The 18,484-nt window shown below is 38.3% G+C and overlaps 1 pseudogene; it reads right to left on the reverse strand.

Annotated features, from left to right (window-relative positions):
- Positions 1-7,036: 7,036 nt before the first annotated feature.
- On the reverse strand, positions 7,037-18,092 carry LOC100993595 (14-3-3 protein zeta/delta-like; annotated as a pseudogene).
- Positions 18,093-18,484: the final 392 nt, after the last annotated feature.

Here is an 18,484-nt window from a genome sequence, read left to right on the forward strand (position 1 = left end):
TTATGTGTGAATTTGATCCTGTCATTATGAGTTTTGCTGGTTATTTTGCCAGTTAATTGATGCAGTTTCTTCATAGCATCGATGGACTTTACAATTTGACCTGTTTTTGAAATGGCTGGTACTGGTTGTTTCTTTCCATGTTTAGTGCTTCCTTCAGGAGCTCTTGTAAGGCAGGCCTGGTGGTGACGAAATCTCTCAGCATTTGCTTGTCTGTAAAGGATTTTATTTCTCCTTCACTTATGAAGCTTAGTTTGGCTGAATATAAAATTCTGGGTTGAAACTTCTTTTCTTTAAGAATGTTGAATATTGGCCCTCACTCTCTTCCGGCTTGCAGAGATTTTGCAGAGATATCCGCTGTTAGTCTGATGGGCTTCCCTTTGTGGGTAACTCGACCTTTCTCTCTGGCTGCCCTTAACACTTTTTGCTTCATTTCAACCTTGGAGAATCTGACAATTATGTGTCTTGGGGTTGCTCTTCTCAAGGAGTATCTTTGTGGTGTTCTCAGTATTTCCTAAATTTGAATGTTGGCCTACCTTGCTAGGTTGGGGAAGTTCTCCTGGATAATATACCGAAGAGTGTTTTCCAACTTGGTTCCATTCTCCCTATCACTTTCAGGCATACCAATCAAATGTAGATTTTGTCTTTTCACATAGTCCCATATTTCTTGGAGACTTTGTTCATTTCTTTTTACTCTTTTATCTCTAACCTTGTTTTCTCACTTTATTTCATTAATTTGATCTTCAGTCACTGGTACCCTTTATTCCACTTGATCGAATCAGCTATTGAAGCTTATGCATGCCTCACAAAGTTCTCATGCCATGGTTTTCAGCTCCATCAGGTCATTTAAGGTCTTCTCTACACTGTTTATACTAGTTAGCCATTTGTTTAATCTTTTTTCAAGGTTTTTAGCTCCCTTGCAATGGGTTTGAACATGCTCCTTTAAGTTGGAGGAGTTTGTTATTACCGACCTTCTGAGGCCTACTTCTGTCAACTTTTCAAAGTCATTCTCCATCCAGCTTTGTTCCATTGCTGGAGAGGAGCTGCAATCCTTTCGAGGAAAACAGTGAGTCTGATTTTTAGAATTTTCAGCTTTTCTGCTCTGGTTTCTCCCCATCTTTGTGGTTTTATCTACCTTTGGTCTTTGATAATGGTGAATTACAGATGGGGTTTTGGTGTGGATGTCCTTTTTGTTGATGTTGATGCTATTCCTTTCTGTTTGTTAGTTTTCCTTCGAACAGTCAGGTCCCTCAGTTGGAGTTTTCTGGAGTTCCACCTTGACCCTGTTTTCCTGGGTATCACCAGCAGAGGCTACAGAACAGCAAATATTGCAGAATAGCAAATATTGCTGCCTGGTCTTTCCTCTGGAAGCTTTGTCCCAGAAGGGCAGTCGCCTATATGAGGTGTCATTCAGCCCCTACTGGGAGGTGTCTCCCAGTTAGTCCACACAGGGTTCAGGGACCCACTTCAGGAGGCAGTCTGTCCATTCTCAGAGTTCAAACGCCATGCTGGGAGAACCACTGCTTTCTTCAGAGCTGTCAGACAGGGACATTTAGGTTTGCAGAAGTTGTCTGCTGCCTTTTGTTCATCTATGCCCTGCCCACAGAGGTGGAGTCTAGAGGCCATAGGCCTTGTTGAGCTGCACTGTGCTCTGCTCAGTTCGAGTTTCCTGGAGGCTTTATTTACCTACTCAAGCCTCAGCAATACTGCACCCCTCTCCCCCAGCCAAGCTGCCATCTCACAGTTCAATCTCAGACTGCTGCGCTAGCAGTGATCAAGGCTCCATGGGTGTGGGAGCCACTGAGTCAGGCATAGGAGAGAATCACTTTGAGACCTTGGAAAAAGCACAGGATTTGTGTGCGAGTGTCCTGTATTTACAAGTAGTCTGTCATGGCTTCCTTTGGCTAGGAAAGGGAAATCCCCTCACCCTTTGTGCTTCCCAGGTGAGGTGATGCCCCACCCTGCTTCGCCTCACTCTCTGTGGGCTGCACCCACTGTGCAACCAGTCCTAATGAGAATAAACCAGGTACCTCAGTTGGAAATTCAGAAATCACCTGTCTTCTGCATTGATCACGCTGGGACCTGCAGACTGGAGCTGTTCCTCTTCAGACAACCACTGTTTCAAATCCCATCCCTGAAACGCAGGATTAGATGGGTTGACTGCAGAATTTTTTAAGAATATTTTAAGGACTATTTTAAGAATCATTTGATAAAATGTTTCAATGACATTTTAGAAGAAGGCACAATTCTCATAGACAGACACATCATAATTTCGCTTAAACCTGAAACAGATCCTCAAAAGAATGGGTCTTATAGTCAGTCCTTTATCATTTTTTTCCAAGATAGTTTATGTCCATATTAGCTAAGAATGGATTAATATAATTTTAGAATGTATTCATAAAGACTAAAGCAGATTTATCATAAATAGGCACTTGGCAGGTAGTGGAAGAATTTTTAAATGAGTGCACTACTATAAATAGTACAAATTGTCGATGTCAACAGTAACATCAGACAGGCACTGAAAAAGCTTTTGTCTGCCTTAAATGAATATTACTTTGAAAACTTTTTTTAAAAAAAGCAATTTGGATAAATTTTCCTCCAGCTAGTTAATGCTTTAAGTAAGGAATGAAACCACATAAAATTAAAGAATTTTTTTTTTAAATTTTGCAGTTAAGAAAGAAATGAGTTGTCTACTCTCTGCACTCCATTTTGCTTGAAAAGGAAAACCACTGGCAATTTCTGTAAGAAAATAACTGAAAATCTCAAGTGCTTCATGCATTATTAGCCTATTTATGGATGATATAATTTACCTATTGCAAGAAATGAAGATTCACAAGTTATCCAGTTACCAACAAGTTTTAGGCTTCAAAGTGGCATAAAATCAGAATTTATAGCTGGGTATACACCAAATGATCTACTCTGTTTAGTCCCTATTAATTTAAACGAGTTTAGGTGATGTTTTATTTATAGACCACTGGGAATAAAAATGTCCTATGTAATCTGTAATTTGATCATAAACAGTCATGCAAAATTATTCTGTGGAATTTAAAAAGACCTATTTTATTGGCCAACTCTCCAAATGTGATTGGCAAAAATCCAGATGGTTAAGACAGTTATTTTGCTTCCAAAATCAAAATCATATTTTTTGAAATCACCATTGCAACTGCTCAAATCTACCCACTAACTGGAAAAAAATGAATAGGCAATGATATTTGGGACAGCAAAATGATTAGACTATTAATAGATTCAATATGATACTACTGAAATACGAAAGCCTGGGAACCTCAGACCTTAGCGCACAAATAGGCATTATGATGGAACGTGAGACTGAACAAAGGAGATAATGTATATAACTGAAGAGCTCTAAGAATATATGACAAATCACAAAGGAAAGATGTACATGCTGGTACCTGAGCAACATGGGCAGTGGTAGTGGATACCCACTCACTGTGGTGAAGCAGAGTGGGATGATGCCAAGGTTGGGTGACAGTGGCTTGGTTACTAGGAATGGTTCTGAAAAGAAAGGCCATTCATCATAGACAGAGTATGTAAGAGTGTTCCATTGTCTCAAGCCTAGCTTTCAAAGCAGTTGTTTTCTCAGTATCCAATCAGAGATATGTGGCATGTCTGTAAGGTGTCCAGGTAGTCATGATGAGAGACCAGTCTACATATAGCAGTATTCCTATTAGGGGTCAGAGAATGGAGGCAGGGTTTGGCCCTTGGAGAATGGAGGCTGCCAGTACCTGGTGGGGTATCAGGACTGAGGTGTAACTTAAGCACCAGTCTCAAGAAAGGGAGGTTTGCTAGGTACTGCAACAGGTCAGCAATGAGCAACATGAGGACTGTTGTTAATACTACTAATTCATTGCATTTAGGATTTTTGCTAAATGACTGCCAGTAACTGTTGGGGTATCAGGGATGAGGTGCAACTTAAGGACCAGTTTCAGGAAAGGGAGGATTACTAGGCAATGCAACTAGACAGCAATGTGCAGCATGAGGACTATAGTTAATATTAATTAGTTCATTATATTCAAGATTTTCACTAAATGAGTAGGCTATGAGTTTCTCTTGCCACAGGGAGAAAAATGGGTAACTATGTGAGATAATGGATTTATTCATTTGCTCCATTATAGTAACCATTTTACTATATATGTATTTTATAACATCATGTTGTACATAGTAAATATACACAATAAAATTCATTTTTAAAAGGCAAAGAAAATCTGGGCATGGTGGTGGACACCTGTAATCCCAGCACTTTGGGAGGCTGAGGTGGGTGGGTCACCTGAGGTCAGGAGTTCGAGACCAGCCTGACCAACATGGAGAAACCTCATCTCTACTAAAAATACAAAATTAGCCGGGTGCGGTGGCACATGCCTGTAATCCCAGCTACTCGGGAGGCTGAGGCAGAAGAATTGCTTGAAGCCGGGAGGCAGAAGTTGAGGTGAGCTGAGATCATGCCATTGCACTCCAGCCTGGGCAACAAGAGTGAAATTCCATCTCAAAAAAAAAAAAAAGGAAAAACCCAGTAAAAGTCTAGATCTAGGTTCTTTGAAAGTTCTAGGCTAACAAAAATTGTTTTATGCCACATTGCTTTTGGTTAATGACATCTATACTACAATATTTACTTTTTACTCTAGTCCTCTTTTATTAAAAAGTCTTTTTTTCTCATTAAAAATTTAAGAGTCAATACACATTTTTTATGGTTGCTTTTTTATTATTATTATACTTTTAGTTTTAGGGTACATGTGCACAATGTGCAGGTTTGTTACATATGTATACATGTGCCATGTTGGTGTGCTGCACCCATTAACTCGTCATTTAGCATTAGGTATATCTCCTAATGCTATCCCTCCCCCCTCCCCCTACCCCACAACAGTCCCTGGAGTGTGATGTTCCCCTTCCTGTGTCCATGTGTTCTCATTGTTCAATTCCCACCTATAAGTGAGAACATACGGTGTTTGGTTTTTTGTCCTTGCGATAGTTTGCTGAGAATGATGGTTTCCAGTTTCATCCATGTCCCTACAAAGGACATGAACTCTTCATTTTTTATGGCTGCATAGTATTCCATGGTGTATATGTGCCACATTTTCTGAGATACCATCTCACACCAGTTAGAATGGCGATCATTAAAAAGTCAGAAAACAGCAGGTGCTGGAGAGGATGTGGAGAAATAGGGACACTTTTACACTGTTGGTGGGACTGTAAACTAGTTCAACCACTGTGGAAGTCAGTCTGGCGATTCCTCAGGGATCTAGAACTAGAAATACCATTTGACCGAGCCATCCCATTACTGGTTATATACCCAAAGGATTATAAATCATGCTGCTATAAAGACACATGCACACGTATGTTTATTGCAGCACTATTCACTATGGTTGCTTTTTTATGGATAGTAGGGTGGGTAACCACATTTGAGGATAGCTATTACTTTGGTCTCTAAGATTTATATGTTGAGGAGCTTGCATTCTTTTTATTTTTGCTATTATTATCATCATTAGAGAATATTTAAAATATGAAAATACACATTCTGTCTTAATATAAACTATTAATAAAAGTGTGGCTCCCCTAGGATGGTGCACTGGATGATCTTAAGCCTTCAAGCAGTCCTCTTGCCAGTGACATCAGCACAACAATCTTTTTATTTTTTAAATTCTTATTTGTATAGATTTAAAAAGTACAAGTGCAGATTTGTTACATGGATAGTTGTGTAGTGGTGAAATCTAGGCTTTTAGTATAACCATCTCAGCACACCAATCTTTAGTAAGGACATTAACAAGTTTTCCATACAGCTGTCTTGCTTGTCAAAACTAAAATTCAGATGATTTGTTTGATAGAGTTATGGCATTATCGTGTATATGAAATTCAAAACAAGTTCTTCTACAGTAATGCTGTTTGACTGAACTGAGTCTGATGTTCGAAATGTCCAAGATGTTACTTCAGTGCCTCATATCTCAGAAATCAAAGGAACAGCTTGCAATATAAATGCAGCACTTAACTCATGGGCTGTTACAAAGAGGGTCAGCAAAATAACAACATGCAGGAAAATGACGCTACAGAAAATTTTCAGAGAATTTCAAATCTGCCAAGCCCAGCTGAAGCTGTGGAAGGTTACACATCAAAATTTGGCCTACAGATTCCAGAATTTATGCAATAGATTCTATTATGGTCTCACTACCTTGAGAGTATGTTCTGTTCAAAAATCTATTAAAATGAAATCCAGGAACTGACACCACAGAGGTAACATATCCTGTGTTGTTAAACAGTTTGAGATCTTATTATTCACACAACAGCAAAGGTCAGGAGGCATAAGGATAGTTAGAGTTCAAGGCAGGATGCCTTGAGATGTGGTCTATTAATAATAACTCAAATGTGGCCTATTAATTATCTCTATATCTTCATCTCACAAGACTGTGGGGGACACCACATATTAAGATAATAATTATCACACAATTGAGACTGCTGGAATATAGTCTTTTCATAGAGATTTCACTGATCTCAAGAAGGAGAGATGCCAAACTGCTGCCTGGGAGGAAGTGATTTACTTTAATGGCAATAGTTTCCAAATCACTGATACCATTAGAATACCTCAACTATAAGAAGCCAGTAACAGATTTCCTAAAGTATCTTTTAGGATGTAAGGGCTCCAAACCTTAAAGTGCCCACAATTACTTGTGAGTGGACCCAAGGTACCAATGATCCCTTTTATTCCCCACTGAGACAAACCAATATGTAGGCAGTTTTCTTTGCTTAGACATGGAAGTGTTAACACCGACCCTTGGGAAGCCACAATGTAGCAAAAGTACTATGCCAAACATTTATAGCTTGTATAAAAATTCCACATCCCCATATTGGCCACCTCAAGATGAAAACAGATAACTCCCTAAATGTTAACTGGCTTTAATCTCCTAACATTAAATATAAAAACCACATGAGAAATATAGAAATTCAAATAGAAGTAAAATAAACATGTCAAAAATCATTAACAAAAAGCTATTCGTGGTACAGCATGGAGGACAAATGTTCTACTGTGTAAATTTTAGAATGAGGCAGACAAAAGTTGGAAGGTCAGCTTATTTTCCCCTACTTCTATTGCTTCAGCTTCATCTCCTTGGCATCCGATGTCCACAATGTCGAGTTGTCTATCAGTAATTGCATTACTAGCGTGCTATCTTTGTATGACTTAATGTATCAAGTTCAGCAATAGCTTCATTGGCAGCTGTCTTTGCAAGTCAGCAGGCTTTCTCTGGGGGAGTTCAGAATCTCATAATAAAACACAAAGTAGTTAAGGCCCAGCCCCAATCTGATAGGATGTGCTCGTTGCATTTCCTTTTTGCTGATTCCAAAAGCTTCTTGGTATGCTTGTTGTGACTGATCCACAATCCCCTTCTTGTGATCACCAGCAGCAACCTCAGACAAGTAACCGTAGTAGTCTCCTTTCATTTTCAAATAGAAGACTTTGCTCTCTGCTTGTGAAGCACTGGGGATCAAGAACTTTTCCAAAAAAGGAGTAAATCATTGCAGATATCTCCTAGCTCTATCTCAATTTTCTCTTTGTATTCTCATACTATCTACTGTTTTTTTTCTCAGCACCTTCCGTCTTTTGTTCAATACTTGAGAAGATCCTCCAAGATGATCTACGGGCTTCTACAACATTTTTATAAGCAGCTGAGAGAAGGTTCCTCTCCTCATTGGACAATTCAGCTCCTTACTCAGTTACAAGACTTCATGCAGGCTGCCATGTCATCATATGGCCTACTCGGCCAGTTTGGCCTTCTGAAAGTGAGTGGTGGCCTATGAACCGGGGCTCAGCAGTCTCTTGGCGGTGTCGGCAGCGGCAGGGCTGAGACTCTGTCCCTGGGTCTCGCTGCTCACAGGCTAAAGCCACTCTGCAGACAGGGTTTCCCTGCTATTTTTCATCTTTTTGATACTAGCCATTTTGACAAGTGTGAGGTGATATTTCATTGTGGTTTTAGTTTGCATTTCCCTAATGATTAGTGATGTTGAGCATTGTTTTATATATCTGTTAGCCATTTGTATGTCTTGAGAAATGTCTATTCAGGTTCTCTGTCCATTTTTATTTTATTTATTTACTGATTTTTTTATTTAGTTTTGAGACAGAGTGCCCCTGCGACACCCAGGCTGGAGTGCAATGGCACGATCTCAGCTCACTGCAACCTCCGCTTCCTGGGTTCAAGCAATTCTTCTGCCTCAGCCTCCCAAGTAGCTAGGACTACAGGAGCATGCCACCACGCCTGGCTAATTTTTGTGTTTTAGGAGAGATGGGGTTTCACTGTATTGGCCAGGCTGGTCTCCAACTCCTGACCTCAAATGATTTGCCCTCCTCGGCCTCTCAAAGTGCTGGAATTACAGGCATGAGTCACCATGCACGGTCTAAATTGGGTTATTTGTTCTTTTGCTATTGAGTTGTTTGAGTTCCTTATATATTTTGGAAATTCATCCCTTATAAAATGTATTACTTCCAAATATTTTCTCCTAATCTGTAGGTTGTCTATTCATTTTGTTCATTGTTTCTTTTGTTATGCAGAAGCTATTTAGTTTGATGTAATTGCATTTGACTATTTGTGCTTCTGTTGCCTAATCTTTTGGAGCCAAATCCAACAAATCATTGCCCAGACCAATGTCATTTCAGTTTTCCCTGCATTTTCTTTTAGTCTTAAGTTCATTCTGAGTTGATTTTGGTATGTGATATGAGATAAGGGTCCAATTTCCTTCATTGTCTGTGCATATCTAATTTTCCCAGCATTATTTATTGAAGAGAGTACCCTTTCCCCAGTGTATGTTCTTGGCACCTTTGTCAAAAATAAGTTAACTGTAAATGTGTGGATTTATTTCAGGGTTCTCTATTCCATTCCATTGGTCTGTGTGTCTGTTTTTAGGCCACCACCACTATGCTGTTTTGGTTATTATAATGTTGTTGTATATTTTGAAGTCAGGTAGGGTGATGCCTACAGCTTTGTTATTTTTTCCCCAAGATTGCTTTGAGTATTTAGAGACTCTTGTGGTTTCATATAAATTTTCAATTTTTTTCCTATATCTGTGAAAAATATCATGGGTATTTTGATTGGGATGACATTTAACCTGTAAATTGCTTTGGGTAGCATTGTCATTTGAACAATATTAATTCTCCCAATCTATAAGCATGGCATATTTTTCCATTTTTGTGTTCTCATCTATTTCTTTCATCAAAGTCTTATAGTTTTCCTTGTATAGATCTTTCAGCTCTTTGGTTACATTGATTCCTAGGTATTTTATATATTATAATTTTTTGTAAATGAGATTGCTTTCTTGATATTCAGATCATTTGCTATTGGTGTATATAAGTGCTACTAATATTTTTGTGTTTATTTGCATCCTGCAATTTTACTGAATTCATTTATCAATTCTAACGTTGGTGGAGTCCTTAGGTTTTTCTACATATAAGATCTTGTCATCTGGCTGGGTGTGGTGGCTCACGCCTGTGGTCCCATCACTTTGGGAGGCCGAGGCAGGTGGATCGCGAGGTCAGGAGATCAAGACCATCCTGGCTAACAAGATGGAACCCCATCTCTACTAAGAGTGCAGAAAATTAGCTGGGCATGGTGGCTGGCGCCCGTAGTCCCAGCTACTCGGGAGGCTGAGGCAGGAGAATGGCGTGAACCCGGGAGGCGGAGCTTGCAGTGAGCAAAGATCGCGCCACTGCACTCCAGCCTGGGCAACAGAGCAAGACTCCGTCTCAAAAAAAAAAAAAAAAAAAAAAAAGATCTTCTCATCTGTGAACAAGGCTAATTTGACTTCTTCCATCACAATTTGGATGTCCTTTATTTCTGTCTTTTGTTTAGTTCCCCTGGCTAAGACTTCCAGTACTATGTTGAATACTGTTGTTGAAAGTGGGCATCCTTGTTTTGTTACAGTCCCTAGAGGAAAGGCTTCCAATTTTTCCCAATTTAGTACAGTGTTAGCCATGGGCTTGTCTTATATAGCCTTCATTATTTTGAGGTATGTTCCCTCTATACCCCTGATTAGGGTTTTTTATCATAAAGGAATCCTGAATTTAATCAAGTTTTTGCACCTACTGAAATAATCATATAATTTTTGTTCATAATTCTATTAATGTAATACATCATGTTTATTGATTTGTTTATAAGGAACCATCCTTGTATCCCTGGGATGAATTTCACTTGACCATGGTGAATGATCTTTTTACTGTGTTGTTGAATTTGGTTTGCTAGTATTTGATTGAGGATTTTTGTATCTATTTTCATCAGTAAATAATGCCCTGTAGTTTTTGTTTCTTGTTTCATCTGTGTCTGGTTTTGGTGTCAGGTTAATGCTGATCTCATAGAATGAGCTTGGAAGTATTCCCTCCTCTTTAATTTTTTTGAAGAGTTTGAGTAGGATTTTTATTAATTCTTCTTGAAATGTTTGGTAGAATTCAGCAGTGAATCCACCAATTACTGGGCTTCTCTTTGATCAGAGACTTTTTATTATGACTTTGATCTCATTACTTGTTACTGGTTTACTGAGGATTACTATTTCTTCATGGTTTGATTTTGGTAGGTTGTATGTATCCAGGAATGTATCCGTTTCTTTTTGGTTTTCCAATTTGTTAGTGTATAGTTAGTTTTTCATAGTAGTCTCTAACGATTTTTTTGTACTTCAGAGGTCTAAGTTGTTAGGTCAACTTTTTCATTTCTGATTTTGTTTATTTGGGTCTTCTCTTTTTTTTCTTAGTCTAGCTGAAGGTTTGCTGATTTTGTTTTTCTTTTCAGTAAACCAACTTTTTCTTTTGTTAATCACCTGTATTGTGTTTTTAGTCTCAATTTCATTTATTTCTGCTCAGATCTGTATTATTTCTTTCTCCCTGCTAATTTGAGATTTGGTTTGTTCTTACTTTTCTAGTTCCTGAGGTGCAGTATGAATTTATTTGAAGAGTTTCTACTTTTTTTATATAGGCATTCATTGCTGTAAACTTTCCTCTTAATACTGCTTTTGTTGCATCTCATTGATTTCCATATGTTGTATTTCTGTTCTCATTTGTTTGAAGAAATTTTCAAGTTTCCTTCTTTTTTTTATTATTACTATACTTTAAGTTCTAGGGTACATGTGCACAATGTGCAGGTTAGTTACATATGTATACATGTGCCATGCTGGTGCGCTGCACCCACTAACTCGTCATCTAGCATTAGGTATATCTCGAATGCTATCCCTCCTTCCTCCCCTCACCCCACAACAGTCCCCAGAGTGTGATGTTCCCCTTCCTGTGTCCATGTGTTCTCATTGTTCAATTCCCACCTATGAGTGAGAATATGCAGTGTTTGTTTTTTTGTTCTTGAGATAGTTTACTGAGAATGATGATTTCCAATTTCATCCATGTCCCTACAAAGGACATGAACTCATCATTTTTATGGCTGCATAGTATTCCATGGTGTATATGTGCCACATTTTCTTAATCCAGTCTATCATTGTTGGACATTTGGCTTGGTTCCAAGTCTTTGCTATTGTGAATAATGCCACAATAAAAATACCTGTGCATGTGTCTTTATAGCAGCATGATTTATAGTCCTTTGGGTATATACCCAGTAATGGGATGGCTGGGTCAAATGGTATTTCTAATTCTAGATCCCTGAGGAATCGCCACACTGACTTCCACAGTGATTGAACTAGTTTACAGTCCCACCAATAGTGTAAAAGTGTTCCTATGTCTCCACATCCTCTCCAGCACCTGTTGTTTCCTGACTTTTTAATGATTGCCTTTCTAACTGGTGTGAGATGGTATCTCAATTTGGTTTTGATTTGCATTTCTCTGATGGCCAGTGATGGTGAGCATTTTTTCATGTGTTTTTTGGCTGCATAAATGTCTTCTTTTGAGAAGTGTCTGTTCATGTCCTTCGCCCACTTTTTGATGGGGTTGTTTGTTTTTTCCTTGTAAATTTGTTTGAGTTCATTGTAGATTCTAGATATTAGCCCTTTGTCAGATGAGTAGGTTACAAAAATTTTCTCCCATTTTGTAGGTTGCCTGTTCACTCTGATGGTAGTTTCTTTTGCTGTGCAGAAGTTCTTTAGTTTAATTAGATCCCATTTGTCAATTTTGGCTTTTGTTGCCATTGCTTTTGGTGTTTTAGACAGGAAGTCCTTGCCCATGCCTATGTCCTGAATGGTATTGCCTAGGTTTTCTTCTAGTGTTTTTATGGTTTTAGGTCTAACATTTAAGTCTTTGATCCATCTTGAATTGATTTTTGTATAAGGTGTAAGGAAGGGATCCAGTTTCAGCTTTCTACATCTGGCTAGCCAGTTTTCCCAGCACCATTTATTAAATAGGGAATCCTTTCCCCATTGCTTGTTTTTCTCAGGTTTGTCAAAGATCAGATAGTTGTAGATATGTGGCATTATTTCTGAGGGCTCTGTTCTGTTCCTCTCATCTGTTCTGATCAGATTCTCTGATCTATTTATCTGTTTTGGTACCAGTACCATGCTGTTTTGGTTACTGTAGCCTTGTAGTATAGTTTGAAGTCAGGTAGTATGATGCGTCCAGCTTTGTTCTTTTGGCTTAGGATTGACTTGGCAATGTGGGCTCTTTTTTGGTTCCATATGAACTTTAAAGTAGTTTTTTCCAATTCTGTGAAGAAAGTCATTGGTAGCTTGATGGGGATGGCATTGAATCTGTAAATTACCTTGGGCAGTATGGCCATTTTCACGATATTGATTCTTCCTATCCATGAGCATGGAATGTTCTTCCATTTGTTTGTATCCTCTTTTATTTCATTGAGCAGTGGTTTGTAGTTCTCCTTGAAGAGGTCTTTCACATCCCTTGTAAGTTGGATTCCTGGGTATTTTATTATCTTTGAAGCAATTGTGAATGGGAGTTCACTCATGATTTGGCTCTCTGTTTGTCTGTTGTTGGTATATAAGAATGCTTGTGATTTTTGCACATTGGTTTTGTATCCTGAGACTTTGCTGAAGTTGCTTATCAGCTTAAGGAGATTTTGGGCTGAGACAATGGGGTTTTCTAGATATACAATCTTATCTGCAAACAGGGACAATTTGACTTCCTCTTTTCCTAATTGAATACTCTTTATTTCTTTCTCCTGCCTGATTGCCCTGGCCAGAACTTCCAACACTATGTTGAATAGGAGTGGTGAGAGAGAGCATCCCTGTGTTGTGCCAGTTTTCAAAGGGAATGCTTCCAGTTTTTGCCCATTCAGTATGATATTGGCTGTGGGTTTGTCATAGATAGCTCTTATTATTTTGAGATACGTCCCATCAATACCTAATTTATTGAAAGTTTTTAGCATAAAGGGTTGTTGAATTTTGTCAAAGGCCTTTTCTTCATCTATTGAGATAATCATGTGTTTTTTTGTCTTTGGTTCTGTTTATATGCTGGATTACATTTATTGATTTGCATATATTGAACCAGCCTTGCATCCCAGGGATGAAACACATTCAAAAGCTAGTAGAAGTCAAGAAATAACTAAAATCAGAGCAGAACTGAAGGAAATAGAGACACAAAAAACCCTTCAAAAAATTAATGAATCCAGGAGCTGGTTTTTTGAAAGGATCAACAAAATTGATAAACCGCTAGCAAGACTAATAAAGAAAAAAAGAGAGAAGAATCAAATAGATGTAATAAAAAATGATAAAGGGGATATCAACACCAATCCCACAGAAATACAAACTACCATCAGAGAATACTACAAACACCTCTATGCAAATAAACTAGAAAATCTAGAAGAAATGGATAAATTCCTCCACACATACACTCTCCCAAGACTAAACCAGGAAGAATTTGAATTTCTGAATAGACCAATAACAGGATCTGAAATTGTGGCAATAATCAATAGCTCACCAACCAAAAAGAGTGCAGGATGAGATGGATTCACAGCCGAATTCTACCAGAGGTACAAGGAGGAGCTGGTACCATTCCTTCTGAAACTATTCCAATCAATAGAAGAAGAGGGAGTCCTCCCTAACTGATTTTATGAGGCCAGCATCATCCTGATACCAAAGGCGGGCAGAGACACAACCAAAAAAGAGAATTTTAGACCAATATCCTTGATGAACATTGATGCAAAAATCCTCATGAAATACTGGCAAACCGAATTCAGCAGCACATCAAAAACTTTATCCACCATGATCAAATTTCCTTCTTAATTTCTTTATTGACCCTTCAGTTGTTCAGGAGCATATTTTTTAATTTCCATGTGTTTGTGTATTTTCTGAGGTTTCTCTTGTTATTGATTTCTAATTTTATTCCATTGTGGTCAGAAAAGATATTTGATAGGATTTTTATTTAAAACATTGTTCAGACTTGTTTGTGGCCTAATATATGATCTATTCTGAAGAATGTTCCATGTGCTGCTGAAAATAATGTGTATTCTGCAGCAGTTGAGTGAAATGTTTTGTAAATGTCAGTTAAGCCTATTATATCTAATGTGTAGTTTAACTCCGCTGTTTCTTTTGTTACTTTTCTGTCTGTATGAAGTCTGCTTTTATGTATTGATGATCTGTCAATTACGGAGAGTGAGGTATTAAAGGTCCCTACTATTATTGTATTGTACTCTATCTCTCTTTAGGTCTATTAATCTTTGCTTATGTACTTGGGAACTCTGATATTGGATGCATAGATATTTATAATATTTATGTTCTTGCTGAATTGACCCCTTTATCATTATATAGTGACTTGTTTTTTTATACAGTGTTTGATTTGTAATATATTTTATCTGATATGAGTATAGCTGCTACTGCTCTTTTATTGGTTTCTTTTTCCTTTTTTTTTTTTTCTTGGAGATGGAGTTTCTCTCTTGTCACCCAGGCTGAATCTCAGCTCACTGCAATGTCTGCCTCCCAGGTTCAAGCAATTCTCCTGCATCAGCCACCCAAATAGCTGGGGATTACAGGCGTGTGCTACTGTGCCTGGGCCTTTTTTTTTTTTAATTTCTAGTTGTATAAAATATCTTTTCTACTCCTTCACCTTCATTTTATGTGTTTATAGGTGAAGTGGGTTTCATGAAGGCAGGATATAGTTGGATCTTGTATCTTTGTACACTCAACCACTCTGTGTCTTTTAATTGCAAAATGGAGACCATCACATTCATTGTTACTATTGATAAGAAAGGACTTACTACTACCATTTTGTTGCTTGTATTCTCGTTGTTTTGAGACTCCTCTCTTACTTTCATCCTTTATTTATGTCTTACTTTGCAGTTAAGTGATTATTTCTGGTAGTATGTTTTAATGCGTTGCTTTTTATTTTTAGTGAATCTGTTATAGAATTTTGTACTGTGAGTATCATGAAGCTTACAAGAAAAGCACCTTATAAATACAAGTTATTTAAAAGATATGACAACTAATCTTAGATCACACGGAAAAAAATAGAAACAAAGGCAAAGAACACACAAAAAATCTACACTTTAAATTCATCCCTTCCACATGTTGATTTTTAATTGTCCTAATCTACCTATCTTATATTACTTATCTCTGAAGTTGCTGTAGCAATTATTATTTTTGATAGATTTTTCTTTTGTGCTTCATTTGTCTTTTGGGCTAGACTTATAAGTGGATTTGCACATCACAAATACAGTAATAGAGTATTCTGGGTTTGTCCATGTATTTAATTTTACTAATGGGTTTCATACCTTGAAAAGTTTTCTTTTGAATTTTTTTTTTTTTCTTTGTAAGACTGCCTCTAGCATTTCTTGCAAGATTTACCTGGTGATGTTGAATTATCTCAGATTTTCTTTGTCTGGGAAAGACTTTATCTCTTTATACCTTCATATTTAACTGATAGTTTTCTGGACTACAATACTCTTTCATGGTAATTTTTTCTCTGAGTACTTTGAAAAATTAATTCAATTCTTTGCAGGCCTGTATGGTTTCCACTGAGAAGTTTATTGCCAGATGAATTGGAGCTCCTTTAAATGTTATTTGCTTCTTTCCTCTTGCTGCTTTTAGGATCCTCTCTTTGTCCTCGATCTTTGCTGTTTTGATTATTGGAGTAGTCCTATTGAGCTGACGATGTTTGGTATTTTAAGAACAAAAAACCAAACACCGCATATTCTCACTCATAGGTGGGAATTGAACAATGAGATCACATGGACACAGGAAGGGGAATATCACACTCTGAGGACTGTGGTGGGGTGGGGGGAGGGGGAGGGATAGCATTAGGAGATATACCTAATGCTAGATGACGAGTTAGTGGGTGCAACGCACCAGCATGGCACATGTATACATATGTAACTAACCTGCACAATGTGCACATGTACCCTAAAACTTAAAGTATAATAAAAAAAAAGAAGAAAAAAAAAAAAAGAACTTCTTGTACCTGGATATTTATATATTTCTCAAGTTTTGGACAGTTTTCTGTTATTATCTCTTTGAATAAGCTTTCTACTCCTTGTTCTTGCTCAGTTACCTCTTGAACACCAATAATTTTTACCTTTGATCTTTTCAGAGATTTTTATGTATCTTGTAGGTGCTCTTCATTCATTTTGCTTCACCTATTATTGTGCATTTTCAAACACCTGGTCTTCAAGCTCATTGATTCTTTCCTCTTCTTCGTACATTTCCACTGTTGAGAACCTGTAAATAGTTCTTCAGTTTAGCAAAAGTATTTATCAGTTTTGAAATTTCTGTTTGATTTTTTAAAAATTACTTTAGGCCAGGCATGATTACTCATGACTATAATCCCATCACTTTGGGAGGCTGAGGCAGGAGGATTGCTTAAGCCCAGGAGTTTGAGGCTGCAGTGAACTGTGACTGCACCACTGCATTTCAGCCTGGGCAACAGCAGAAGGCCCAGTCTCTAAATTTAAAAAGAAATTACTTTAATCTCTTTGTTAAATTTATCTGATAAATTTCTAAACTAACTCCTTAACTGTGTTATCTTGGAGATCATTGTGCTGGCTGACTACTTCAGTTTCACTTATTCCAGAGTAAAAATTGTCATTTGGAGGGAGATTTTCCACCTGCTTGGTGCCTGGCAGAGTGAGTGGGAGGGTTGTCACAAACGTAGAAGTCTGATTCTCCTTCCTTATGACTACTTTATGGATTCCACTCATCAGAAACCTGTGCCATTACCACTGCAAGCAAACCTGTGAATTAGACCTGGTGACAAGAGGAATCCCCTTGGCTATGTCTTCCCCTGTGGGAAAAAAAGAGAACAGAACACTCCCAGAAGCTTTTGCTGTTGAAAAACCCCATAGCTCTCAATGTCACTGAGGACACCCACAGCCTTAATCTCTAGGAACCTCTTCAATATTTGTTGACATTGATCCTAGCTACATGGAGACAACATCCCTTGGCTCCTACTGAAGCTGAAAACACCACACTCCGCCCCAGCATCACCCTCACACTCACATGTAGGTGAATGTCTTTTGCTCCCAGAACAAGCCAGTAATATATGGAAAACGTGACTGCTCCATCAAATGCACAGACAGCAATGCAAGGCAATAAGAAACATGAAAAATCAGGGAAACATAGCACCATCAAAGAAACACAATAGTTTTCTAGTAATCTACCTCCCCAAAATAGATATGTTTGATTTTCCTGACAAAGAACTTAAAATAATTGTTTAAGGATGCTCAGTGAGCTATAAGTGAGCACAGATAGACAAACATCAGAAAAACAATAAACACACACAGAAAACAAGAAGTTCAATAAAGAGATAGAAATGATTTAAAAAAGAAACAGAAATTCTGGAGCTGAAGAATACAATGCATAAAAAATGCAATGGAGAGCATCAATAGCAGACTTGATCAAACAGAAGAATTTGTGAACTCAAAGATAGGTCATTTAAGCCGACCTAGAAGCAGCTTCTTGGTTCCTTCTCAAATCTCTGTTTGGTTTGGCCCACCTGGCTCCACTCCTGACTCTATCATGTCCATCAGGGTGACCCAGAATTCCTACAAAGCATCCAGCTCTGGCCCCTGGGCCTTCAACAGCCACTCTTACATAAGCAGGCCCAGTACCTGCATCAGCTCTTCAAGCTTTTCCTGAGTCTGTAGCAACACCAGCTTCTGTAGTGGCCTGGTTACTGGCATGGTTCTAGGTGGAGGATATGCTGGGGCCAGTGGTATAGGAGGCATTACAGCTGTCATGGTGAACCAGAGCCTGCTGGGCCCCTTTAAGTTGGATGTGGACCCCAACATCAAGGCCATGAAAACCCAGTAGAAGGAGCCCATCAAGACATTCAACAACAAGTTTGTCTCCTTCATCATCAAGGTATGGTTCCTGGAGTAGCAGGACAGGATGCTGAAGATGAAGTGAAGCCTCTTGCAGCAGCAGCAGAAGACAGATTGGAGCAACATGAACATATTCAAGAGCTACATCAACAAGCTTTGCAGGCAACTGGAAAGGTTGGAACAAGAGAAGCTGAAGCTGGAGGCAGAGCTTGGCAATATGCATGGGCTGGTGGAGGACTTCAGTAATGTGTATGAGGATGAGATCAACAAGTGTGCAGAGATGGAAAATGAATTTGTCCCCTTTAAGA

Source organism: Pan paniscus, chromosome X, assembly GCF_029289425.2.
Source record: "Pan paniscus chromosome X, NHGRI_mPanPan1-v2.0_pri, whole genome shotgun sequence".
In the NCBI taxonomy this organism is placed as follows: domain Eukaryota; kingdom Metazoa; phylum Chordata; class Mammalia; order Primates; family Hominidae; genus Pan; species Pan paniscus.